Source organism: Amblyomma mixtum, chromosome 10 (assembly GCF_055824585.1).
Source record: "Amblyomma mixtum isolate Tamu chromosome 10, ASM5582458v1, whole genome shotgun sequence".
Taxonomy (NCBI): Eukaryota; Metazoa; Arthropoda; class Arachnida; order Ixodida; family Ixodidae; genus Amblyomma; species Amblyomma mixtum.
The window spans coordinates 125,702,752-125,730,232 of NC_143021.1; the positions used below are offsets into that span (position 1 = coordinate 125,702,752).

Sequence of the window (27,481 nt, forward strand, 5' to 3'; positions counted from 1 at the left end):
CTTAAACACTGTCCGAGGAACAAATAAAGAAAAAAAACATTTAATTCATGAACTTCTTCGTCACGTCACCAGAAAGCAACACTGGTGGCAGAGCAGGTCAAGCTAAAATAATACTAGCATCACTACGAATGTTGTAGGTCCTTCTCCAGAGTGTTGCGCTACAGGAATCCATGCTTCTGATCCGCGTTGCATTGCTGCATCACAGGTTAATCAGGGTGCTGGTTCCACCAGTGCCACTCCCGGTGCTCCCTGGAAGGGAAGCTACCTCCGCACTTGTCACAGGTAAACCGCACGCGTTGAACAGCACCCGCTGCAATTAGATACAAAAAGAAGAACAAAAAGAAACCTTCAAGGAGAAAGTAACAAACATTCTGTCATAGCAATCTTTGAGGATGACAATTGAAATGTGTTAATGCCGCTTCACCTCAGCTTTAGAATGGTAATAGTGGGTGGCTGAATGCAGACTACGCTCCAGCAGATCGCACGTTTATTTCAAATCGCTAGGTAGCCAATACAGCGAGAGTGCTGTGTGTTAACGTCTTTCACAGGCTGATCAAAAATAAAGAATTCGGAACTTTTCTTTGTAACGACTTTTTCAAGCGGTAACGATCTGCGTAAAACTGCTGTTATGTTAAACGCAGCTCTTCCCTGAGGAGTTTTGGCCAACCTATTTGCCTTCGTTTCATTAAACTTATCGGACTTGTCATGCGATCAAGCAGAAAGGGAAAGGAAATATGAGCTCCAGGTGGCGGCTAACACCGTTTGCGGATGGAGCGCATCAGGTAGCTGGTTTTGCTTTTTTTTATTGCATTTTCACAACGGGTACAAAGAAGTAAAACATGTCAGCAACACTTGCACTGACACGGCAGGTTAAACTTTTTTTCTGTTCAACCAAGTCATCCAACACATTTAACCAAGTGGGCTGATCAGGCAGTGCCTCATACACTTCCCTCAGACGTATGACACCTTCAATGAAATGCTCGCGTGGAGATCTCAGAACAACTTCTGCATGGTTGAATTGTGTCCTTGTTTTTCATAAACTATGGAGGCCAATGAGCATAAGAGTGTCATAAGGGATGTCCTGTTTTCCTACCGGTAAGAACCTGATGCCATGCGGGTGTAGCGGTAAATCTTTGTTTAAGGTTCTTTGAAGCACATCCCAGAAGAAAAACGCATCCCAACAATCTAAAAACACTTGATCTATTGTTTCAGGTTTTTTACATAGAAAACAATCTGTTGACCAAGGGACAGAGTCCTTTATCATGCATTAATGTTTTGACCGACAGTGTTCCGGTGTGAAGTTTGAAGAAGAAAGTTTTCAAAGATGGGTAAACTGGCATTCTTTTAACCCTTTTGAGCACATCTGCTCCTGGGCCTCCGCAGTTTGACAATCGGTAAATGAGTACAGGGAGCATTGATTCAATTAAATCTTTATGCAGATTTTTTCTAGTGACATTGGAGAGGTACTGGATTGAAAATCGCACTTGTAATATTCTGCACGCAAGCACAACATCACGCAGATAACCTCTCACTGTACCACGCATGTTTTCAACAGAGCATACTACAACTCCTGGTAGCAATCGACATAAACGCACTTGCATAACTGTGCGAAGAAAAATATCGTTCTGGTCGCGAAGAAACATAACGCGGGACACGATTTGTCGTACAAATAATTGAACAAGACCGAGACCTCCTCTCTTCACGGGCAAGAATAAGTTTGTTCGACTAGTTCTTTCCCATGTCGACGCCCAAATAAATACAGCGAAAACCCGATGAATCCTTTGAATATTGATCCGCGAGGCGCTCAACACATTCATGACATATCATATCCTGGAGACGAGGAACAGGTTACACACAGTGGCGCGTGAGAACATTGACAGTGGTCGCCCCTGCCACCCACTGGCCTTTTCCTTTGCCATTGCCAGCTGTTCATTCCAGTATGGTTCGGGGTTGCTATAAGAGTTCAGCGGTACTCTAAGATACGTCGTAAGAGTTGTGGCCCACCGGAGTTGGGAGTAATAGTCTGGCGTTTCCTCCCAGCGACCATGGCAGAATCCAGAACTCTTCTCCCAATTTATTTGCGCCCCGGTGCATTTGCAAAACTTCTCAACAACAGCCGTGGCTTCACAGATACTCTGTTTACTTGAGCAGAACACCACGGCGATGTGGTCAGCATAAGCTAAGATTTTTACATGCGCTGACAGTAACCTGAAGCCAGTTATACACTAAGAGTTTAGTATAGCCAGACAAAGGGGCTCAAGATAAATTGCGAACAAGAGGAGTGACAAAGGACATCCCAGCCTCACTGAAAATCGTACGTGTAGGCTTTCAGGCAGGTCCCCATTAACAATGTTGCGCGTTGTGCAGTTCGCGTACGCCATTCGTACGCCCTCCGTTATTACACAGCCCACATTAGCCTGATCTAGCAAGCTGAACTGAACCTCATGATATACACGGTAAAAGGCCTTTGCGAGATCTAGCTGCATCATTGCCACCCTGTCGCCTAGTGCAACGCAGCATTCAAGCACACTTCGCGCTATGTGTATATTAGTGGCGATGCTCTGACCCTTGATACCGCAAGTTTGATGACTCCCGACTAGCATGGTTATGACGTCCTCAATTCGCTTTGCCAGAATCTTCATGAATATCTTATAATCTAGTTGGTGAGGCTTATCGGTCGATAACACCCCACCAACAGATGTTTTTCTGGCTCAGCAAACTTCGGTATGAGTACAGTGTGCGATGTTGTGAATGACAATGGCGTACGCTTTTTCTCGTAAGCTTCGACAATAACTTTCAGCAGAATTTGGGCGATTTCTGACTTGAAATATTTGCAAAAGGCGGCTCCTAAACCATCAGGACCCGGTGCTTTACCCAATGGCAGTTGATCTATTACTTCCTCTAGCTCTTTAACGGTTTTTCTTTGGAGGAGAAATTCTAGAGGCCCGTGTACTGTGCGACGTCAGTGCACGTTAAAGAACCCCAGGTGGTCGAAATTTCCGGAGCCCTCCACTACGGCGTCTCTCATAGCCTTAGTCGCTTTGGGACGTTAAAACCCCATAAACCATAAACCATCTTTAACGGTTATTCGCTGTTCAAGACGAATGCTGACTTCATCGTCGAGCCTTGGCAAAAACGGTAGAAAATCGTTATGGAAACTGCCCTCCGCCCTTCGCGTGTGACCCAGCAAGTCACTGAAATGGTCTCTGATTACGCCCTTGATAATGACGCTATCGGCCGATAGCTCGTCGCCGTTTTGTATCTGGCGTATTTCTTTTTGACAAGCGCATCTTATTTCATCGCCTAATGCTCGTTTTGTTGGCGACTCCCCTGCCCACAGTTTTTCGGCGCGTGCGCGCACCACCGCTGCTCTGTACTTATCTGTGTCTTTTTTCCAACTGCACGGTTGTATTTCTTATTTGTTTAAAACAAGTTCCTGGCTGAGTGCTTTCTACACTAATGAGCAGCGCAAGCTGCTCACGGAGCTGAATTTCCTTCTGCTTCTCTTCAAATCTTATAACACTGCTTGTTTCAATTGCCCTCATTTTGACGAACTGCTTAAATTCTTCTCAATGAACAGCGTATCTTGACGGTTGGTCCATGAGCAGCTTTTCTACCTCTTTTCCTACTGTACTGACAAAGCGTTCTTGCTCCAATAACTTTACATTGAGTGTCCATAAAGCCCAATTAAACGGCAGCCTGACGCACCGACACACAGCCGCCTGACGCACCGCCAGAATGACACACACACACATCAAAGTGCGTACATAAGATAGACACCATTCTATCTGTCGCTTCTTGGCTTTCGATTTTTGTTTCCTGGATTGCAACTACGTGAAGGTCGTTCTCAAGAAGAAGCCGACTTAGCTGACATTGCCGCCTTCTCGCTCCGAGGCCTCTAACGTTTAAAGTGGCTACACGTAGCACTTCGCGTAGGTTAGCTGCCATGTCGAAAACAAAGGACGCCTTATTATGTGGTATCTACCTTCGTGACACACATCTCTCCCCCCCCCCCCCCCCCCCACAACCCGAAGGAAGCTCAGCAGCAAAACATGAGGTGGTTTACCCGCCTGCCGTGAGTTGGCCGGCACGTTTGGCCGCCGCTTTAAAGTCGAACGCCTCGTACCTGGCGCTTTGGACGGAGGCTCGTCGCTACCGCTGGCGTCCAGTTGAGACGCACTACAACCGGCTTCATCATGCGTGCGTTTCCCGGTTGCGGCCGAGAGAGCGTCCATGGGCTCCTCCGAAGGTTGGGTTCCACGCTCCAAAGAGTCCACGTATGTTTCTGTCCCACCCTTCGGCGTGGCGGGGACTGATGCAGGAGCTACGGGAGCTCCTAGCAGCTTTCCAGGTGCTGCAGTGACGTTGGGTAGCCCCTCTGATCCGTCTGGGGAGGCGTCAACCTGGGTTCTTGCGCCGCTGGCTCACTTGCCGCTTTCGAGGCCTCCTCCGCGTCGGCTTCGTCCATTAGCAGCACCGAGCAGTCCTCGTTGCTCACCCGCCCGGTGACGTTGGCGTAAGTACGAGCACACTGCTCCTCCTCATGCCCGTACCGACGGCAGGAACCGCACCGCGGGATCCGGCACTCCCGACGGATATGTCCTGTGCCACGGCATCGAAGGCAGAGCGGAGCCCTGCCTGGGACGACCACGAGCGCCAGCTCGCCAGAGACGCTCACTTGATGGGGCAGGTCGTCCAGATTCACGCCGGCGTTCAACTTCAGTCACAAGCCTCGTCGTTGAGCCCTTGTCAGACACTCCGTGTACGCGCCACCGCTCCCTCGACACGTCCGCCACCTTTCCAAATGGTGCGAAGGCAAGCCGCACATCTTCGTCCGGAACGCTGTGAAGCAGCCAGTGCAGCTTCATTCGTACGTCCATGTTAGCGGGGTCGATTACAAGACAGCGGGCACTTTTCAATTTCAACTCCCCGGCGCTGACAATCTTCTTCAGCGTTTCATCGTCTTTGAAAGTCACTGCCCAGACATGATTCATGCGATACGCCCATAGGGCGACCACTTCCGGCAAGAGCGATAGCTGAGCGAGCGCGTCTGGAAAATCTTCCACCCGGTATGGGCGGGCCCTTGCATAACCGTGCAAAAATACGGTTTTGCATTTGGGGATTTTACGTCCCAGAATGACTCGGGCAATGGGGGACGCCGTAATGAATGGCTCCGGAAATTTCGACCACCTGGAGTTGTTTAACGTGCGCTGACTTCGCACACTACACGTGCCTCTAGAATTTCGCCTCCACCGAAATTCTACCGTAGCAGCCGGGATCCAACGGCGTCTTTCGGGTCAGGAGCGGAGCGTCATCACCTCAGCCACCGCGGCGGCTGGTACGCGGCTGCTATACTGTATACCGGGGACGTGTTGTGGGCCAATCTTCATTGTCATGGAGGCAAGAGTAACATGAATTGACGCAGAAATTTGTAGAAGTGTGTGGGGAAGACAGCCCCACGGATAAAATTCTATACTAATGACGCACTCCAAGAATTTCACCACCTATAGTTTTGAGATGTGCATATGCTGGCAGATTGCAAAAAAGAGCAATTTTATTATTTCAGCTTATTTAATGAGGCATGTTCTGTGACAATTAACTTCTCACTGTGTCTGCTTATGGTTTAATTTTTTACGCATGAAACAGAACTTTTGAAACACCAAATAATTCATTTTAAAAGCCACGATACACGAAAGAGGAATCTACCACGAACGAAAAATAAAAATATGTTGCATACGGTTGCACACAACTGTGGGCTTAGAACTGAGGGGCCTAGCTTTGCCAACCAGCGACGAATTTGCTTTGACGAAAGCAAGCTACTCTATGCAGCTACGCTTTCATTATTTTTGCAGTGACGGCTAGCAGCAGTTCCCTATGAAAAAACAACAACAAAAGGAAGTGGAGGATTAGCCTCACTGGGTGCGTATACCTCAGCTCCGGTTTTACGTAAATAAGGAGGAGGGAGTTAAACATGGTGAGGGACAGGCGCTTTAGTTGTAGGATGCAGAGTTATTCGACCACCTGATCTTTCTTGAATCTAAAAAGGGGAAGTTATGAAAACATTACAGCACGTTTTTATTAGGACGGTGTAGCGGTACGCTGCACTACATGAAATAAAGAGCCTATGTAGAAAACTATGCACGAAACAGAGTAGATGCGCGTGACATTACAAACGCTTCGATACTACACTTTACAATTTCTGAAATCATTTATCTTGCGCATGCATCTACGTTGTTATTTACAAAACAATAGGACGTCAGAACAAAACTTTATATTGTTATTGTCTATCTGAGTTGTGAGCTTTTGCAACGCGGCATGATGAAGCAGTATTGAAGCTGCTTGAGAAAAACCTCTCATCAGTGCATGGGGTTCTGGTCTGAGGCACATGCTAAGCATAAGAATAAAGCCAGCTGCAAATGTGACATCCACTCTTTTGGAGAAAGTACTGAAAAACAAACAAAACGAAAAATAAACAGTTCCTGCCCACTGAAACGCCAGCGTCTATACCGGGTGTTTTGTTTTAGAAGATCCAAAATTTAAAAAGAAAGGTAAATTGCTTTAGATTTATTTTAGCACTGGGGCTATACTGGAGGCGACGCCGTCGCCAGACAAGAGGAAAACTGCTTTAATTAGTTCACTGAATAAATAAATATGTTAATGAACTTTTCTAACTTTTATTTTAGGGGTTATGTTGTATTTGAAGAAGTGGAGATCGTCCTCCAAACAGTCCAACCGAGAAAGAATAATTTTAATTAAAAATTTTCCACGCACGTTACGAGGCGCGAAAAAGTCACCCTGGTAGGCATCTTCACCCCGTAACACAGCGGCGGTGAGCGCCTCTGACGTAGTTCGCTCCGCCCTGCACTTTGCGTCACACGGCTGATATCACCTGAAGCCCGGACGGGCGGCCTCACGGAATGCCGCGTTGGAACCAAAACGCACTGACACAAAGCGCAGGGCGGAGCGAGCTACGTCACAGGCGCTCCCAGACACTGTGTTACAGTGTGAAGCTGCCTACCAGGGTGACTTTTTCTCGTTTCGCAACGCGCGGAAAAAAAATTTTTCATGAAATTTTTTTTTCTTGGCTGGACTGTTTGGAAGACGATCTCCAATTCTGCTAGTACAACATATCCCCTAAAATAAAAATTTTGAAAGTTAATTAACGTATTCAGTTAATGAGCGAACTAGTTAAAGTAGTTTGCCTCTTACCTGGCGTCCGCCGTAGCCCTCAGCATAGCCCCAGGGCTAAAATAAATCTAAAGAAATTTATCTTTCTTGAAAAATTTTGGACCTTCTAAAAAAACGCCCGGTAGGATCCCACACCGTCAGAAGCTTTCGGTTAATGTAAGAAAGGTGGCTGGGCGACACATCTCACAAATGCTGTCTTGTGCACCGCGCTAGCTATCAACATTCTGCTGCATCGTGCTGAAAAAAAAAGAGCGCCAAATACAGCTGATGACGCACCGTGCAGTCCAAGAAACACGCAGATGTCGCAGTGCAAGAAGATTTTGTCATGCTTCAGTTCTTATAATAGTTAATCTAGAGTGGTCTTTCAATGAGACAAAAAAGCAGGAGGCGTAGTTCATCTTGAAAACAGAAACAGAGCGCACAGGATGCGCGGAGACTGACCGCTGAATTTGTTTGGATGAAAGATGATAATGGAACATTTCACTAATCTCTCTTGCAATGATCATCTCAAGTTACAATACATTTGCAGTGCCTGTGGAAAAAAATAAGAAGCTGCGCTTTCCGCTTCTAGACAAGACTACCAATTTTATGCAGGCATAGGGACGTAGTACAAGAGAGTTTTTCGAGGCGTATAATATAAAGAAAAAAAAAATTACCCACCTCGGTGGGTCAGTGGTTAAGGAGCTCGTCTACTGAGCCGGAGTACCAGGGTTCGAAGCCAACTGTGGCGGCCACGTTTCGATGGAGGTAAAAAAGAAAAGACGCCCGTGTGCTGTGCGATGTCAGTATACGTTAAAGATCTCCAGGTGTCCGAAATTTTTCCTGAGACGCTCACTACGACACCTCTTCCACTCTTTATTCTTTCACCCCCACCTTCCACTCTTCCCCTACGGCGTGGTTCAGGTGTCCACCGAGTTATGCGATACAGATGCTGCGACATTTCCTTTGCTCATAAAAAGAACAATTTACCAAAAAAAGAACAATTTAAAAAATACCTGTATACGCAAGCGATCCTTTTGTTGTACTTACTGATTGTGAGTTTTTCTGGACGCGAGATTGTGACAGTAGCGAAAGGAAAGCTCTGAGTTCGTGGTTTTTGTTCACTATATATATGTCATCTTTTGTTCAATAAAATTCAGTCGTGAGTCTGTGTGACTGCTATGCACTTCTGTTTCTTTTGTGCGTGTTTTCATAAGCATTAACACAATTTTAAAAACAAACACATGAACTAGCCTAGCTTGCCGCTCCAATGTAACAAAGGTGCCAAAAAATAACGCTGCACGCCCGCCGTCCTAAAAGCATGGGAGGGAGTGCATGGAGGCCTGGGTTATTTCCAAGACCAGTTGCGGAAACGTTAGCTGAATTTCAATTTTGCTATTACACAAGAATGCTAACACGCCAGAATCATCTTTATACCTTGTAGGGCTATACGGTCCCCTTTTTATCATTTAAACTTCGCGCTCTCTCTTCCAGTCATCTATGTGCGCGTGCAGGCTGCGGAATAGCGCATGACCGAATGGTTGTTCGCCAGATGTAGTACATAACGGGAGTACGGGAGAAGTACATAACGGCAGTAGCACCGGCGTGCCTTGCACGAAGTGCACATGTGTTGTTCACGCAGTAACGTCACGCGTTCAGGCGAGCTTAAAAAAATATAACGGTGCTCTAGCTTTGGTTAAACCGAGTGAGAAGCGGTAGCTTCACGATGGTTTAGCCTGGAAAATATCGAAGAAAAACGCAACAAACAGCTCAACAAGACGTTGCCACGCTCAACCATCGTGAAGTTAGCGCTCCTCAATCGGTTTAACTACAGCTCAAGCACCGTTGATTTTTACGTGACGAACACCGTTCCAGGCGAGCAGTTCCAGTTGTGGCATAAGATTAGTCAAGCCATTCGTGTGTTGCGCGAAGTGCAGTGCTAGCGAAAAGAAAGTAGACCAGCAGAAGCTCGGGGTGTAGGTGCACGGGATGACACAAGACGCACTCGTCGCGCCGGAAGACAGGTGACCAAAGTGCAAGTCTCTTCCAGTTACCATAGCACAAGTTACACCACAGCGCTGATACCATACGCTGTTCCGCTCACTAGACACGCGCAAATGTGAAGTCGGGCCACTAAATGCTTTTTCATGGGGCGCCTCGGTGATTTTTTTTTGTGACAGTGATCACGCACGGTGAATGGTGAAATGGTGAATGGTGAAGACGGTGAAATGGAAACCTATCTCTTGTTTCATCGGTTTGCAGGGATCAAGAAGTTGTACGCGATTCCTGTTTTTTAGTAATATCACTCGAGCTTCGACTGTGTGCTCCACCAGTGCTCTGCAATAGAGCGAATCGCCAAACTCAGCGAGAGTGGGTGAATGCGAACGAAGCACATGGCTGGGCGCCCGTCGCCTCATAGCATCTTCCTTATGCTGCGTGCATCCCGAGATCCATTATTGAACAATCGCATTGTGTGGCATGTTTAGGGCTAGTGACGTGGGATTTAATACTTGGAGCATGGGCATCATATCTGGCGAATCTCACAGTCAACTTTGTGCCTATTTTATTACAGAGGCTTTTTTTATCTTAGACTGTTCATATCAGAGGGCTTTGTGCACTGTGAGACACGCCAGCTAGCACGTCATGTTGGTCTAAATCGGGCGCTACAACATTCGGCTGGCTTTTTCCGAGCGCTCACATCTGCTAAGAGGGCCTCATTGTGTTGCTACTTTCCCCTCACGGCGGTTGGGTACCACCTGTAACTCGGGCAGTTGCAAACAATCTTCATGTTCAACTCACGTTCTGCAGAGTCTTCAATCAAACGAATTAAATCTGTATCCGCCGGAGTCTGCAAACGTTTTTTCGCCGCGCGTAACGGCAGAGATCACCCGCGCTACGACGTCAGCGATAAAGGACTAATGAAAAAGAGAAGGTATGGAAAAGGACTAATATAGCTGCCTTCTGTGGTGACTTTGCGCCTGTGTTTTTCAAGACACACCTCTGCCACTTCTCCGTTGTGTCTGGGCAAACGCAGAGCGCGTGTACGTTTTCAGACGATTACGGCAGCGGATTAGGCAAACCTGCATTTGTGTTCACCGTGAATATAAACGAAAATAACAAAGTTAATCACTATATGAACTCAAGTAAATGCATCCGGTAATATCGAGCTTTCGGTGCCGGATATGGTAAATAATGCGGTAGGTAATTAAAGGAATTGGGGATGCGCGCAGCGTTAGGAACACCTTAGCACTTGATTGTCAGCCTGGCCTGTGCGTTACGCGCTCTAGGCAACTCTCGCCCCTTTGGCCTATTGACTCCGTCGTAGGACAATGATGAAGCGAACAGTAGATTATTACGTAATTTTGGGGAAAACACGGAGTGGTCTTGCACACAAGGCGCATGTCAGTACGCGCAGGTTAAACATAAAATGCAAATATGTGTGTGCCATAACCAAGCACACACCACATTCAAACAACAGCACACCTATACTTCGCATGGAGCATGACTGGGTGATAAATGGGCCGTTCCGTAAAGATATATTCGCGGAAACTATCAGAACTTGTTCTTTAGTGCGCACTTTTTTTTTGCTCCGCCCCTCACTAAAAGCTTGAATCGGGAGAGAAAGCCACAGATTCTGGGCATTTGCGGCACAGGTAAAAAAAAATTGGTTTTGGGGAAAGGAAATGGTGCAATAAATCACGCGTATCTCCTTTGACACGAGACCCACACCGGGAAGGAAAAGAACAAGAAATCGGTGAAAGAATAAAGGAAGGTACCGCAGTAGAAAGCTCCGGAATAATTTCGACCGTCTTGGGATCTTTAACGTCGACTGACATCGCATAACACATAGGCGTCTTTTTGCGTTTCGCCTCCATCAAAACCCGGCCGCCGTTGTCGGGTTTGAAGACAGGCACACCGAATCAGTAGCCAAGCGCCCTAACTGAGCCACCGCGGCGGGTGTGGCGCACTTCCCGGTGGCATTTGTGGTGCTTTGCGGTTCCTGCTGTTCATAACCTGTACCAATCTCTGTGTGCCATGATTTATACACTGCTGGCCGGCAAAGCTTGTGCACCCAATCACAGCGGCAGATATCTAAGCAGAGGCGCTCTTTTGATCTTCTGAAATTTGCAAAGTAAGCTGCCGTTCGGAAAATTGTTAACTGAGGAATTACAATATAATGGTTTTGTGAATTTCAGTCCGTGATCGACTTTTTTTGGCAAAGTAAATTTAGTTCTTTTATCTAAAGTCTGAAAAAGTTCAACGAAGATAAGTCGGCAGGGCCTGCAGTTCCTACAGGCATCGCTATTTTTGAAATGGGAACCAAGTATTAAGGTCGATGTTCAGGCCACAGAACATACAAAATAGTGAGAGCTATTGGAAGCATTTAAGCTCCGTCAAAAATGTAAAGGTAAATGTAATTTTTCAAACAAATCTCCTGGCAGCTGTTTAACCTTGGGGCGGATCGCAATTGTACTTTCTCGTTAACTTCCAGCTTTAACATGACTCCCTGCCACATCTATTACGCGCTGCGCGTGCTATTCCTCACAAGCAGGTCTCTGCATTTAGTTTGGTCTGAAGCAGCAGATTGAAGCAGCAGAAGAAAAACCTCACTCGCACAATGCCCATTGATTGGAGCATCGCCTTGAAAGGGCCGTGGCGCATCGCTTAAACGCTGCACCACTTCTCCAGGAGGGGTATGATGACTCCCAGGGATCAATGAATGCAAACTTTTGAAGGACCTGAATATGCGCCGTTTAACCCATTATGCTGTCAATTCATACCCTTAAGTCGTAGCTTTGGTGTCGCCTCCATTGTTTTTATATTCCACGATAATTTACTGCGAACCGTCCCTAAGCAGCTAATAATTTGTATATGGACTTTCTATTATAATTGTTAGCTGAACAAATATATCAAGCACAATGTCAGTTTTACAAATATATTTTAAAGCTATAAACGATCTCGGGAAGAAAAACATCCTGAATGGTGGCGTATACTTGCCTTCATCAGCCGAAGAGGCTGCAGAATTTTCCAGTGCGGCAATCCACCGTAGAATTACGTGGTTCTTGAAGTTGCAGGCCGATGCCTGGTTGCGATAGGCACTCGCGCAGGGCACGGTAGGCGACGCGGTATACGTTCTCGATGTTGTTCTTATGCACGAAGAGCAACATCCAAGGAGTGTAACCTATTGCAGTGCGCAGAGCTACCATCACTCGCTGCTGGATGGTGTTGCCGGAGTAGTCGACGGCCAGTAAGGGCTGCCCCGGCCACAGAGCTACATACACGGCACTGTGTGTCTGGGCCGGGTTCTCCGGCTCTTCGGTCAGAAAGCAGGCGGTGACCACAGTCCTGTGCACTGTCCAGACAAGTGTTGCTTCGCGTTGGCCAATTCCCAAGGCAGCAGCAATGCGCATCAGCAGTGAGGAACACTCAGTGTAAGCAGGTGAAATCCCGAGGCAGTGCACCCGCCACACATCTATGCACTGGCGATGCGCCATCCAGCCGCGCAGCCATGCTATCCGCCGGAGGCGGAATTCGTCACTCTCAGCAGCTTGGATACCTTCGCATACCGCATGGTGAACGTGGGACGGCGGCAGTTCCCGGAGCCGCGGCAGCCACCAGCCAGCACAAGTTCTCTTCGTCCAGAAGACAGAGATGCGCTGCATTGAAACTACGAAGCATAAATTGCAGATTGGACATGTGGAAAGCCGCCATTGAAGAGCCGTGTTCCGGTGCTTATGCGCTGATCCTTAGGTAGCATGCGTCTATGTTTGCAATGCGCACTCTTCTCGGTAAGGTAAGAAACGTTATCAGTTCACTGACACCATTTCTTTTAGAGCGCAGCTCTTTGGCGTCCGTTCCCGGGTTTCGCGTCGTCGTCGGCGTTGTCGTCGGCCTCGTAACCAGCTCCGCTCCCCTTTCATCCCCCCAGCGCTAGCAGCGACCGACTGATACCGCTGGATGCCGCTGACGCCGCTAGAGAGTCAAGATAACGTGACTGCATAGAACACCGTCGCCGCCATGCAGAAAGAGGAGGAAAGGGTCCCCCCCCCCCCCCCCCCCTGTTCTTGTGTGGCGGATAGGGTGCTCTTCAGTTGCCGACGCGCCGGTTATTTCACGTAGGCCCCGGCACGTCGACGAATACATGACCACCTTCCCACGGCTAGACCTGGTTCTTAGCGCTGCGGAAGCGAGGGTATCATATTGTTTGTGTCGGCATCGGCGGCGTCGTCCCTGAAACTAACTCCGCAGCTGGGGTTGACTCACTATCGAAAAGGTGAAACAGCTTATTTGCTGCGCTCAAATTTCGCATTAGGAAGTAACGTAATCGTCGGTAATTTTTTTTCATTACATACGTATAGACGTGAAGCTTCATGTACTTCTATTGAAGGAGCGCTGCGAGCGCGCTCTTTAGTGATACTGCTGATAAATCTTATTCATTTGTGTCGCATGCTGGAATGGCTTATCTGATGACTCACTTCAAGCTCTTGGCCTGGCGCTATGTCCTGAAGACATAAGGCAAAGATGTTTTATCATTCTATATCTGGGGATTCTGTGCTAATTTTCTGGAAGATACGAATGTATTTATCTCATAAGAAACATTTCCAAGCGCTCCCGCAATAAAGTAAAAAAATGCGTTCAGCAAACTTATCAAGTATGATTAATACGTGCGACGCGATTTTAAGAAGCATATCTTAGCTCACGAGCCCCTGGAGAAAAAGTTCCTAACTGGTTGTACGCATATCCCTAAGTGTTTTCATGCTGCCAAGCTAAGTACTTGCCCTATTACGCGATTACGCTTGTCGGCCGGGCACAAAAAGAAAGTAATCCGGGGTTCTAGCTCTTGCTTCTCTGCCAAACGGATAGTAGCGGAAGTGGCACGTGCTCACGACGGCAGCTACAGGCGGGAGATGCTTTCTTTCAGCGCGGATGCCTTCCCTCGCTGTATCGGTTGACACACACGTTCCTTTTTCCTAAGGCGACCGTTGTGATCTGCGACTTTCGTGAAAGCCAAGAAAATATAGATGCCTGTACAGAGTGGAAACATGCCCATTATAGAAGACAATACGTTCAAAGCATGGTGGCTTGTGGAGGAGAGCCAGGCAGTTCTCAGATGTGAATGGAAAAGCGAGGGCAACAATACTTATTCGCAAAATTATTGCAGAAGATAAGCTACCACCACGCCGAGGTCGTAAAGTGGTTACGGCGCTCGGCTGCTGGCCCGAAAGACGCGGGTTCGCTCCCGGCCCTCGCTGTCAAATTTCGAGGGAGGCGAAATTCTAGAAGCCCGTTTACTGTGCAATGTCAGTGCTAGTTAAAGAACCCCAGGTAGTCGAAATTTCCGGAGCCCTTCACTAAGGCGTCGCTCATAGCCTGAGTCGCTTTCTATAAGCCAACTCCCGTAAACCAACCCAAAATATAGACTACCTAAAAGAACTTTAAAATGCGCAACGAAATAATGCAAACTTCGCAGAATGCAGTTCGGTTAAGCTTCATTTGAACAGGACGTTAATGAGATCGAAACTAGAATAGGCATGTTTTATTTTGGATCCTAATTAAATATCTCTAATCAACGCTTTAGAGACAGTTCAGAACCACGCCGCCCGCTTATTGTTTCAAATTACTCACGACCAGCAAGACTATTTGCACTAAAGTCAACTCTTGGTCTTCCAGCTCTTTCTTTGCGCAGTAAGTATTTTCGCTTATGTCTTTTCCAACGTATTTATTACACTCTGTTCTCAAATATCAGTTACTGCTTCCTCCATCCCTACTGAAAAAAAGTTCTATGATGCAATAACCTCATAGATCATTCATCATAGAATATCATACAATCTGTATGATATATCATACAATCTGTATGATATATCATACAATTCGTACGATATATCATACAGATTGTATGATATGTCATACAGATTGTATGATATTCTATGATGAATGATCTATGAGGTTATTGCATCATAGAACTTTTTTTCAGCAGGGATCTTATATATCCTCGCGCACTAATAATAGTTTTAAGGTAAGAATCCCGCACTGCAGAACCATCATTTGCTTGAATTCTTATAACCCTGGAACTGCGAATGACTGGAAGCACCTTTCTGCCTTCATCGCTGCCATCGCCGATGTCGAACATTTCATGAAAATTACTACTCATTTTATATGCCCCTACTCTCTGTAATGCCTCCGGGACTTGAGAGTATTTAAAATAAATAAATAAATAAATAAGCACACTACCAGCTTAAGGATCCCTGGTCAGACCTCTTTTTCAATACGTGTCAGTCGTGTGGTCACCTCGTCTATCGTATGAAAAAGATAAACTTGAGTCGGTACAGAAAAAAACAATCAGATTACACTTTGACCGCTATGATCGCAACTTTTCCCCTTCAAATCCTCGCCGTACGTTATCACCGAATTCCCTCCAGCATCGACGGAAATGTCACCGGCTTATCATGCGACACAAAACTGTGTGCAAGTCCGTTTCTTTAGGTGCCCCCACTTTATTCACTAGGCATTCTGCACGTGTGACGTGCCGGACTGATCCTATGAATATCACACCCGGTGTTTGCTTGGTTTTAATAAATTTTCTTTTTTCCCGCACGCAGTTCAAATGTGGAATAAACTTGATGGTTCGTTCCGACAGCTGCCACCTGAGCAGTTTTTGAAAGAAATGCCGATTTATGTATTGTGATTTTCATTTCTATGTAACCATTCCTGCAATGTCACACACCCAGACAGCAGTGTCTGTAAATCATAATAGTGTCATGAGCTAGAAGGCTAACATTATCTTAATTCATAAGAAAGGAGACGTCAAGGACTTGAAGAATTACAGACCGATCAGATTATTGTCCGTTGCCTACACGGTATTTACTAAGGTAATCGCTAATAGAGTCCGGACAACCTTGGACTTCAGTCAACCAAATGATCAGGCAGGCTTTCGTAAAGGATACTCGGCAATAGACCACATTCACACTATCAATCAGGTGATAGAGAAATGCGCAGAATATAACCTACCCCTATATATAGCCTTCATTGATTACGAGAAAGCATTTGACTCAGTGGAAACCTCAGCTGTCAGGCAGGCAATGCGGAATCAGGGTGTGGAATAGTGTTATGTGAAAATATTGAAAGATATTGTCACGACCAGAGGAGCCGTGAAGGTAGACGTCGAGAAGAACCCAAGACTGGGAGCCCTTTTTTAATTATGGAGCCAGCTTCCACGACACAGAACAGAACAGCGCGCCACGAGAGCCCACTGCCGCTTCGTCGTCGTCTTCGACTCAGCGCGGAGGCCACGCGGCGCGTTAGACGCGTGGCATTATTCCCCCCCGCGAAAGCAAACATCGACTCGATGTGGAATGGGGTATGTACAGTGAGGGGAGGAGGAACAAAAAAAAAAAAGACTGGGGGTGAGGTGAATTATACAGTGCGCTCTAGATGACATGCAGGGAGAGTCAAGTTCACACGTGGGGTAAGGGGAAAAGGTACGAAACAGCGTGAACACAGCGCTCAGTCACGCGAAAAGTACGGCTTTAAGCGCACTACATGCACGATTTCAGGCCGTTGACGCTGAGGGCCGGCGACCACAGTTCCATGGGGGACAACTTCGTAGTTGACGCTGTTCAGGCGGCGCAGGACTCTGTACGGGCCAAAATACCTATTTAAAAGCTTTTCGCACAATCCCTTGCGGCGCACTGGTGTCCACACCCACACGTGGTCGCCCGGCTCGTAGTGCACGTCCCTGTGCCGAAGGTTATAGTGTCGGGCATCGGCGGATTGCTGGTCCTTGATGTGCAAGCGGGCCAGCTGACGGGCCTGCTCTGCTTGCTCCACGAAGTGGCCAGCTTCAGGGGGAAGCTCTGCGTCGCCGTACGGCAGCATGGAGTCTAGCATCATGCGGACCTCCCTGCCATACACGAGACGGAACGGGGTGAACTGGGTGGTTTCCTGCGTCGCGGTATTATATGCGAAGGTGACGTACGGCAAGACCTCATCCCAGGCTTTGTGTTCAACGTCGACGTACATCGAGATCATGTCCGCCAATGTTTTGTTGAGCCGTTCCGTTAGACCATTGGTTTGGGGATGATACGCTGTTGTCGGTCGATGAGCAGTATGGCTAAGCGCTAAGATGTCACGTAGGAGTCGGGCTGTAAACGCCTTGCCTCGGTCAGTAATGACGGCCGATGGGGCGCCGTGTCTAAGCACGATGTCGTGCATAAAGAAGTGGGCAACTTCGGCGGCAGTACCTCGCGCCAGGGCCTTCGTTTCAGCGTAGAGAGGAAATGGCCCCAGAAGGTCCATGCCGACTCTGTCGAATGGTATTTGTGGCGGCTCGATGCACTGAAGCAGTCCAGGAGGCTTGAGCGCGGGTTTTTTTCGCCGCTGGCATTGCCGGCATGTCCGGACATAATGCTTGACACTTGAAGTTAGGTTGGGCCAGTAATAGTTCTGCCGGATTCGGGATAAGGTGCGGGTAACTCCAAGGTGGCCGGAAGTCGGTTCATCATGGCAGGCAAGGAGGACTTCATCCCGCAGATCAGACGGTATGACGAGCAGGTAAGTTGTCGGACTTGAAGTAGAGTTCTTTTTATAAAGCACCCCTCTCCGCAGGCAGAACGACGATAGTCCACGAGCTAGGTTTCGTGGTATCTCAGGGCACCCAACTTCGAGATGTTCGATGAGCAGACGGAGCTCGGCGTCGGCACGCTGTCTGGAAACGAGCTCAGATGTGCTGACCGCTCCAAGGAAGCTATCATCGTCGGTGGTGTCTTGCGGAGGAGGTTCGACGGGAGCGCGTGACAAGGTATCAGCGTCGGTGTGTTTCCGGCCTGACTTGTAGGTAACGGTGAAATCGAATTCCTGCAGGCGTAATGCCCAACGTGCTAGGCGGCCGCAAGGGTCCTTTAAATTTTTCAGCCAGCACAGCGAGTGGTGGTCGGTGACGATACGAAACGGTCTGCCATAGAGGTATGGGCGGAACTTGGCGGCGGCCCAGACTACCGCTAAACATTCTTTTTCCGTGGTAGAGTAGTTCAACTCAGCACGCGACAGCGCGCGGCTGGCGTAGGCAATTACTTTGTCGACACCGTTTTGCCGCTGAACTAGAACGGCGCCAAGACCGACGTTGCTCGCATCCGTGTGCACCTCCGTATCGGCATCTTCGTCGAAATGTGCCAGGATGGGCGGTGATTGGAGTAGGCGTCGTAACTCGTCGAAGGCAGTCTGTTGTTCGTTGCCCCAAGAAAATGACGTGTCATCACGGGTTAGGAGAGTCAGAGGGCTGGCGAGCTGGGCGAAGTTTCTAATGAAGCGGCGATAATAGGAGCACGGCGTCGGACTGCTTTTTTGTGGGAGGGGACCGGAAAGGCAGCAACGGCAGCAAGCTTCTCTGGGTCAGCGCGGATTCCGTCAGCACTAATGACGTGCCCGAGGAACTTCAGTTCGGTGAACCCAAAGTGGCATTTTTCTGGTTTGAGGGAGAGGTTGGCGGATCGAACGGCTTTGAGGACAGTCCTGAGGCGGTGCAGATGTTCCGTGAACGTTGCGGAAAAAATGATGACATCGTCAAGATAAACAAGACAGGTCTGCCACTTCAGACCGGTGAGAACGGTGTCCATCATTCTTTGGAACGTGGCAGGAGCACAGCAGAGCCCGAATGGGAGGACGCGAAATTCATACAGCCCGTCCGGTGTAATGAATGCGGTTTTCTCACGGTCCCTCTCATCAACTTCTATCTGCCAATAACCACTTCTGAGGTCGACCGAACAGAAGTACTTGGCTTGACGAAGTCGGTCGAGGGAGTCGTCGATACGCGGTAGCGGGTACACGTCTTTCTTGGTCACACTGTTCAGCTTCCTGTAGTCGACGCAGAACCGTAGTGTCCCGTCTTTCTTTTTCACGAGGACGACAGGAGACGACCACGGACTGCTTGACGGTTGGATGACGCCGTCTGTGAGCATCTCTTCGACCTGTGTTTGAATAGCATCTCGCTCACGAGGGGACACACGATAGGGCTGCTCATGGATGGGTCGGGCTCGTTCATGCGTGATAATGCGGTGTTTAACGATCGACGTTTGGCGCACTTTGGACGACGACGTGAAACAGGCACCAAACTCCCGCAAGAGGTCCTGGAGTTGCCTCTTTTCAGTGGGTGGAAGGCCAGGATTTATGTCTACGCTGGTGACCGCTTCGGCGTCAGCTTCAGGTGTGTCCTCCGCACAAGCAAAGCATTCGGCCACTTCCTGAACATGGTCGACGTAAGCGATGGCTGTGCCACGGAACAGATGTCGATGTTCATTGCAGAAGTTGGTGACAAGGACCTCTGTACAACCTTCATGAAAGGATCCAAGGCCCCGTGCCACCGCAACCCCCTTAGTGAGTACGAGGGAGACATTAGGCTCGACAACCCGGAGTCCCCTATGTGGCTCGTCGCAGGTAACTCTCGTGAGAATGCTGGCACGTGGTGGCACCGTAACGTTATCGTCGGCGACTCGCAGGGCGGACCGAGAACCCTGGTGCGCTGGTTCTTCTGTGGCCATTGCGGTAGAAAACGTCACCAAGCGGTTCGGGAGGTCTATGATCGCACCGTGCTCGCGAAGAAAGTCGATGCCAAGGATGACATCGCGAGAACATTCGCGGAGAACGAGAAACGTGGCAACGAATGTGCAGCCTCGAACCGTAACCCGGGCCGCACACATGCCGAGTGGTGCGACAAGATGTCCGCCTGCCGTGCGTATGTCGGGACCGTCCCAGGGTGTCGTCACTTTTTTCAGGGCCGTCGCAAGCCGTCCGCTAAGAATAGAGTAATCTGCGCCCGTATCGACCAACGCGCTAACCTCCTTTGTGTCGACGAGAACAGGGATATCCAAAGAGACCTTTCCTTCAGCGCGGCCCGTCGATGGCTGTTGTGGATGACTCAGTCGGTGCGGCGGCGGAAACTGGTCGGCGACTGGGGTTGCGTCGTCGGGTCGATTCAAGCGGCGGGTTGAGGGAAACTCTTCGGCGATGCGGCGTTCGGCGTCGGGGCGATTGGGTACGTGCGGCGGCGGAAGCGGGTCGGCGATTGGGGTTAGGGCATCGCGGCGAGTCGAAAGGCGCGTCGGGGAAAACTGCGCAGCGTTGCGGCATCCGACGTCGGGGCGATTAAGTTGCTGCGGCGGTGGAAGCTTTGCGTCGGAACGGCGTTCGGCGGCCTCGCCTCCAAAGGCCGCCGGAGCTAGTTTTCCCGACGAGGGCTCGAGGAACCACGTTGTCCTGAGGCGAAACGGGACCCAGAGGGCGAAGACCGGCGTGGAGAGGGCGATCGCGACTCGCGGCGCGGAGGAGATGGTGAACTACGCTGGCGGGTGACATACTCGGCGATGTCTTGAGGGCGCTCTCCAGGGCGTGGACGGGGGCTGTCGACAGAAAAACCGCGTTGTCCCATTGCGCGATAGGGGCACCGCCGGTAGAGATGACCGGCCTCACCACAGTGGTAGCAGAGCGGGCGTTGATCCGGAGTGCGCCAGAGGTCAGTCTTCCGCGGTGCCTGGCGCCGATCCGCCCAGTAAGGAGTAGGCTGAGCAGAGTACACCGCGACCAATGGTGCGGTGTAAGGCAAAGGCCCAGGAGATGGGGCCGCGCGGCGCACGACGTCCGCGTACGTGACTGGCTGGACCGGAGTCGGGTACGGCGCGGGATCGTATGGAGTCGGTTGCGGCGCCGGCACAACTGCAGCGTCTGGTGCTCTGAGGGCCTGCCGGACTTCCTCGCGGATGACGCTGGTGACGGAATCGACGCGAGGGGCAAAGGTTCCGTGAAGGTGCTGCAGCTCCTCGCGGACCACTGAACGGATGAGTTCGCGAAGGGAGTCCGGATTCGTCCTGGGATCATGGTCGAATCGGTCCAACGTTGACAGTGTCGACGACGGACGCAGTTGCCGGGCGTACTGTTGCGATCTCTGCTGCAGCAATTTCTCCATGTGGACGGCCTCGGCCAGAAACTCCGCGACGGTGTTGGGCAGGTTCCGCACGAGGCCGGAAAAGAGCTGGTCTTTCACGCCGCGCATGAGGTGCCGCAGCTTTTTTTCTTCAGGCATGGCCGGATCGGCGCGATGGCAAAGACGCGTCACATCCTCGACGTACATGGCAACACCCTCATTGGGAAGCTGAATTCTAGAGGACAGGGTACGCTCCGCGCTCTCCCGGCGGTCGCTGTTGGCGTACGTACTCAGGAGCTGACGTCGAAAGTCCTGCCACGTCGAGAAAGCAGCCTCACGGTTTTCGAACCAGGTACGTGCAGAGTCCTCAAGGCTAAAGTACACGTTACGCAGCTTTGTAGCGGCGTCCCAGCAGTTGAAGGTCGCAACCCGTTCGTAGTGCGCCAACCAATCTTCTGCATCTTCAAACAGGTCACCGTGAAAGGGCTTAGGCGTTCGTGGAGTCTGAAGAGTGAGATAGGTAGGGCTGGCTGCAGGAACAGTCGGAGGCAGGGCGGGTATTGCGTCGCCATGAGCGTAGGGGTAGTCGAGGGCTCACCGACAAAAGGGAGGGCCTCGGGGGACAAGCCTCGGATCCTCCGGCTGGCACGATGGACAGGGGTGGTCACAAGAGGCGGGCGTGTCGAGTCGTCCTCAGGAGTAGGGAGCATCGGCCGCACCTCCACCAGTGTCACGACCAGAGGAGCCGTGAAGGTAGACGTCGAGAAGAACCCAAGACTGGGAGCCCGTTTTTAATTATGGAGCCAGCTTCCACGACACAGAACAGAACAGCGCGCCACGAGAGCCCACTGCCGCTTCGTCGTCGTCTTCGACTCAGCGCGGAGGCCACGCGGCGCGTTAGGCGCGTGGCAATATTTATAACGATTGCACAGCTGCTATAGTCCTCCATAAAGTCAGCAATAAAATTCCAATACGGAAACGTGTCAGGCAGGGAGACACGGTCTCGCCAATGCTCTTCACTGCCTGCTTACAGGAGGTATTCCGGGGGCTGGAATGCGTACAGTTGGGGATAACAGTTAATTGAGAATACCTAAGTAATTTGCGATTCGCTGATGACGTTGCCTTCCTAAGCCACTCAGGACAAGAACTGCAAAGCATGATCAATCAGTTAGACAGGCAGAGCAGAACGGTGAGGCTAAGAATTAACATGCCGAAAACCAAAGTAATGTTCAACAGCCTATCAAGGGAACAGCAGTTCGCAATTGGTAGCGAGGTGCTGGAAGTAGTAAGAGAATATGTCTACTTAGGGCAGGTAGTGACCGCATATCCGGATCATGAGAGGGAAATAACTAGAAGAATATGAATGGTGTGGAGCGCATATGGCAGGTTCTCTCTGATCATGAATGGTAGCTTACCAATATCCCTGAAGAGAAAAGTATACAACAGCTGTATCCTACCGGTACTCACCTATAGGACAGAAACGTGGAGGCTAACAAAGAGGGTTCAGCTTAAGTTAAGAACAACGTAGCGAGCTATGGAAAGGAAAAACATAGGTGTAACGTTAAGAGAACGGAAGAGGGCGGAGTGGGTGAGGGAACAAACGCGGTTTAATGACTTCTTAGTTGAAATCAAGAGGAAGAAATGGGCTTGGGCGGGGCATGTAATGCGAAGGCAGGATAACCGCTCGTCATTAAGGGTAACGGAGTGGATTCCAAGAGGAAGCAAACGTAGCAGGGGACGGCAGAAAGTTAGGTTGGCGGATGAGATTAAGAAGTTTGCGGGGATACAGTGGCAGCAACTGACAGAGGACGAGGTTAATTGGAGAGACCTGGGAGAGGCCTTTGCCCTGCAGTAGATGTAGTCAGGCTGATGATGATGATGATGAACTAGAAGGAGGCCGACCTCAGACGTAGAGGGAGACCTAAAAGCGGTCGAGTTCAATCCCACAAACCTAGACAGCCCGAGGGCTCCTGACGCGACCGTGTCCGCATCCTCGTCCTCTCTGCTCAGGGCAGAGGTGGCGTGGGTCAAGCTTTTGGCATTAGTTTTCCCTACCCTCGTCAAAGAAAAGCGTCATCCCGGTGCAGAACGGAGTAATTACAAAAGACGAGAAAAGCAAAAGAGGGAATGTAGACAAAAAAATTAGAGGGTAAAACTGACACGTAATTCATAAGGATGAGAAGCTGAGACAAACAAAGGTCAGAATAATGTGCTTAGGGCGGGAGAGGCGCTTAATATACAGCCTTGGAAGCTCTGCAGTGACGTGAGAGTTGCGGGATCAAGTGGACCACGTGCACAGCATTTATTTGTGCTCGCCAACGACCACAGTTCCGTAAGGAACGACTTCACAATTCATGCTGTCGACGTGGCCGATGACTTCATACAGAGTGAATTAGTAGTGCAGGAATTTTTCACCCTTTTTGGCGGACAGGGCTGACACTGAGATACGGTCACCTGGGCTATAGAAAGTCTTCTCTGGCAGAGGTTGTAATGTCGGGAGTCCGTCTTTCGCGGCTTGTTCATATGCAAGAGAGCCCGCGGACGCACTTGTTCGGCTTGGGCGACGATTGTGCCCGCGTCTGGTGCGACGTCGTCATCCGCGCTCGAGAGCTCCTCATCCGGCATCATCCACCCTTCTCTCCCGTAGAATATACGGAACGCGGTAAAGCAGGATATTTCCTGAATTGTGGTGTTAACAACGTAGGTAATGTACGGGAGTATCTGACCCAACGTTTTGAGTTCCGCATCCACCTAAATAGAAATTATATCCGCGAGTGTCGTGTTCAGGCTTTCTGTAAGCCCAACTATGTGGGGACGATCTCGTCCTGGTTTGTGACAACTAGTAGACGTGCTATACTCGCGGCCATTAGTTTATGCCATCCCTATCCGTGAGGTCATTGTGTTTTCATCGGCTTGCCGTGAGGCAACAATTGGGCAGCGGCTTTCGGTGAAGAACACCAAAAAATTGATATAAAATTATTTTGGCACTAAGAAAAAGATTTAAGAATAAAGAGTCCCAGCCTGTGCCACAAGAGAGATATACATAGATTATGCTAAGACTAAAAAAAATGAAAAGTGTACACGAGCCCGCACAGGATAGGTATACAGTGGTAGCGTATCTTTCGCAGACGGCCGTAAGTTCAAAACATGCCGGCTTGAGGGCACACAGGAGCACAACCTCATATGGTTTATGGGGTTTAACGTCCCAAAGCAACTGAGGCTATGAGAGACGCCGTAGTGGAGGGCTCCGGAAATTTCGATCACCTGGGGTTCTTAACGTGCACTGACATCGCACAGTACACGAACCTCTAGAATTTCTCCACCAAAGAAATTCTGCCGCCGCGGCCAGGATCGAACCCGCGTCTTTTGGGTCAGCAGCCGAGCACCATAACCGCTTAGCCACCGCGGCGGCCGCACAATCTCATATGTGAGTGGCGAAGTAAGCGAGGCCATCAATATGAAGAAAGCATTACGTGATAGTGTACATATTTCTTAAAGCTTACGCTGTGGTATAACATTAATAATCATGTTCGCAAAAGAGAAATGCATGAACGTTTCAGCCTTCAGCGCTGCACGCGACACATGGACGAAGACAGAAGACACGGTGAAACACAGTTTTCTCCGGAATCCTATACGTGAAAAAAAAACAGCATTTGGCAAAAGACGTACACTCGCTAAGGGTTGAGGAAAAAAGAAAAAAAAACTATTGTCGCTCAAGCACCCATCCCGGTACCTTGATCACACTATGATGAGAAAAAGGCCACTGCCTGAAGTTGCGACAAATTTTCTGGAACATGTGTAACCCTGGAAGACTGTGCCGTGTTGGTTGATCGTATGTTGTGTCGTGTGAATGCAGAGCAATTCCGTGAGCAAGCGTGCTGATATAGATAGTCCCTTAGCAGCCACACGGACCACGTCCCACACGATAGCTTTGCCAGTGTCTTTTGACGTTCTGTTAAAGCATTTGAACTATTATTGCATTGACAGGCATCATTGGGCTTATAGGCAAGGACGGTATGTGGCACTATATGAACCAGGATCAGCTGATGGTTGTCGCCGGGAGACGCCCCAGCTGTAGCAAACTTTATACCTTGAGTTCTGTACACGAGGTGACTTTGGACAAGCTCGGAAGGACCAGCAGCCCTGATCTGCTGGGATAAACCACACACATTCGGAAGCCGACTGCAAAAGGCGCTGCCAATGCAGAAACTCCGGGATCTGTAATCAACACCCACGATAATATTAGGTTCTCAGAAATAGCCAGCGATTAGCACAACCAATATTCTATCGGTGTGGATAAAATGGTCATTTTAGGTTTCAGATCCGTGCAATTGAGAGCCCGAACGCTCACATTTCGTGATGTGGTAGCGAGCGATAGCTGTGAGACCTAGAAGTGCTTCGTATTCCACGCTGATGATCGATGGCAAATAATTACGTGAGACTTGTTCTTCGAGTCAGTGTGCCTCATTGTGCGTGCCTCCGGACACCGGACAATGCGGGAAGGGCTTGGACTGACTGTCCCCACTCTTCTACGGTGTAGTTAATCAAGGGCTAGCTGCTACAGCTCTTTCAGCATCGTGCATGATTGCGTATTGACGGAATATTTCAGACTTTCGTGGCCGTCTCTGCAGTGTGTGGTGAACATTCAAGTCGTTTCCAGAGCGGAACAGACATGATTTTTTAATGTATCTCGAATGGACCATAACATGGTAATGCCTAAGCTGGTGGAAATCGGGGAGGAGCTCTGTAAAAATAAACTCTTCCTAATATCAGGAAATCCTTGCTTAAGCTATGTGTTTGTAGGTAGGCCGATATTCCTGTCGCGTCATTTGCAAAAATTGGGAGAAAGTGGCCCATTTTCTTTTCTATTTCAAGCGCCTTACGCCGATGGTGCGACAGGTGGCTCCATTATGCCAATCGCAAAGGCTTCGTGGGCAATACTACGCGACCGCTAAAGGGCTATCGAGAGACATTGCTCTGGTCAATTCACAGGCGTCGACTAAACTGACCAGTTAATTTATTTATTGATTTATTCTGCATACTTCGACGGCACGTAGGCACTACAGAAATGAGTGGTTAGTTTGTAACATTAGTTGCAGAGAAACAACAACACAAACATTTAAGGCACTTTCAACCGCTATCTTGAAGTGAATGGCGGCACAAATGAAGACTGTGGAGGCTTTAAGGCAGTGTCACTCAGTATCTGTTCTTGGCCAAAAGGGAGAATGGTGCGCATTAGTACGAGAAGTTGTCACTCCAACTTTGGGTTGTTGGTTGTTGGTCGATACGAGATGAGGTGTAGCTGGATGCGGTGAAAAGATTTCTTTCATTACTGGATTAAAGGAGCACATTTTATCAAAAAGACATAAGCGCAAGTTCTTGAGGCACAGAGAAAGGTCAGAATGGGGTTGCTCTTCCCGAGGACCTCTCACAAGCATTCATTAACTGAGCTGCCACCCGCCATAGTGGGCACTGTACATAGGACAGCCCAAGGGTGCTTGACAGCATCCAGAGTCACACAAGGGGGCCAGTAGAGAAGCATTTCTGGCGGTGCTGGGTGTCAGTCACGGTTCAGCGGGAGATCTGGCGGCAGTGATCGGCATCTTGCGCGAGTTCAAAAGAGGAGTATATTTCGGAGATGCCTAGTTGGTAAGAGAGAACAGTATCTACTTCAGCAGGAAGATAAAGTCGTGAAGAAGAAAGAAAGGGGAGAAGCCACGTGAAGCACAGAAGCACGCGGTGATACCAATGCCGCTCAAGCAGCTCGTCTTCCGCACAAATCTTCGTCTTCTTTTTACAATGTATACCAGGTGTTTCAGGGAAACGACCTAAAGTTTTCTTTAAAAAGGCTTTTTGGGGTACGGATACACCTTTTGTGGCATAGTATTACCAGTTTAACACCACTTGCCGGGCGTGTAGGAAGTCTTGCTTACAACTACACGGCGCAAAGATAAACACGGCCAAGTACGGAAACACCACAAAGCGCTGACTTCACCAAAACTTTATTGCTGCGCGCAGCGTATACATATACCGTATAGCGCGCATGCGCAGAAATGAAAGACAAAAGGGAAGATGTCACGCTTTATCTGGCATCGGCATCGCGTTGCACTGGGGTCATTCTCGCTCGAAAAGGCAAGAAAAACACAGGATAAAAACTATCACGCACGAACCCAAGAGGCCCAGTGTTATATCCCCACATTCCTGACTCACTGCAGGTTACATTCATTAAAAATTGGCGCTATTCTTCGAAAAAACGACGATAATTCGCAAAGACGTGAACAAAGTGGCCAGAGAGATAGCGCAAGCTTCTGAAATTGCTGAGAGGACGAACCATTGTGTCAGCACTGCACCGGTGTTTTTGAATGAGAAAGAGCGCCAATTTCGCTGCATAGTGTGAAACCA

General features: G+C 49.2%; 1 pseudogene; it reads right to left on the minus strand.

Moving 5' to 3' along the window:
- Positions 1–4,336: 4,336 nt before the first annotated feature.
- Positions 4,337–4,994, minus strand: LOC149326875 (uncharacterized; annotated as a pseudogene).
- Between the last annotated feature and the right edge of the window lie 22,487 nt (positions 4,995–27,481).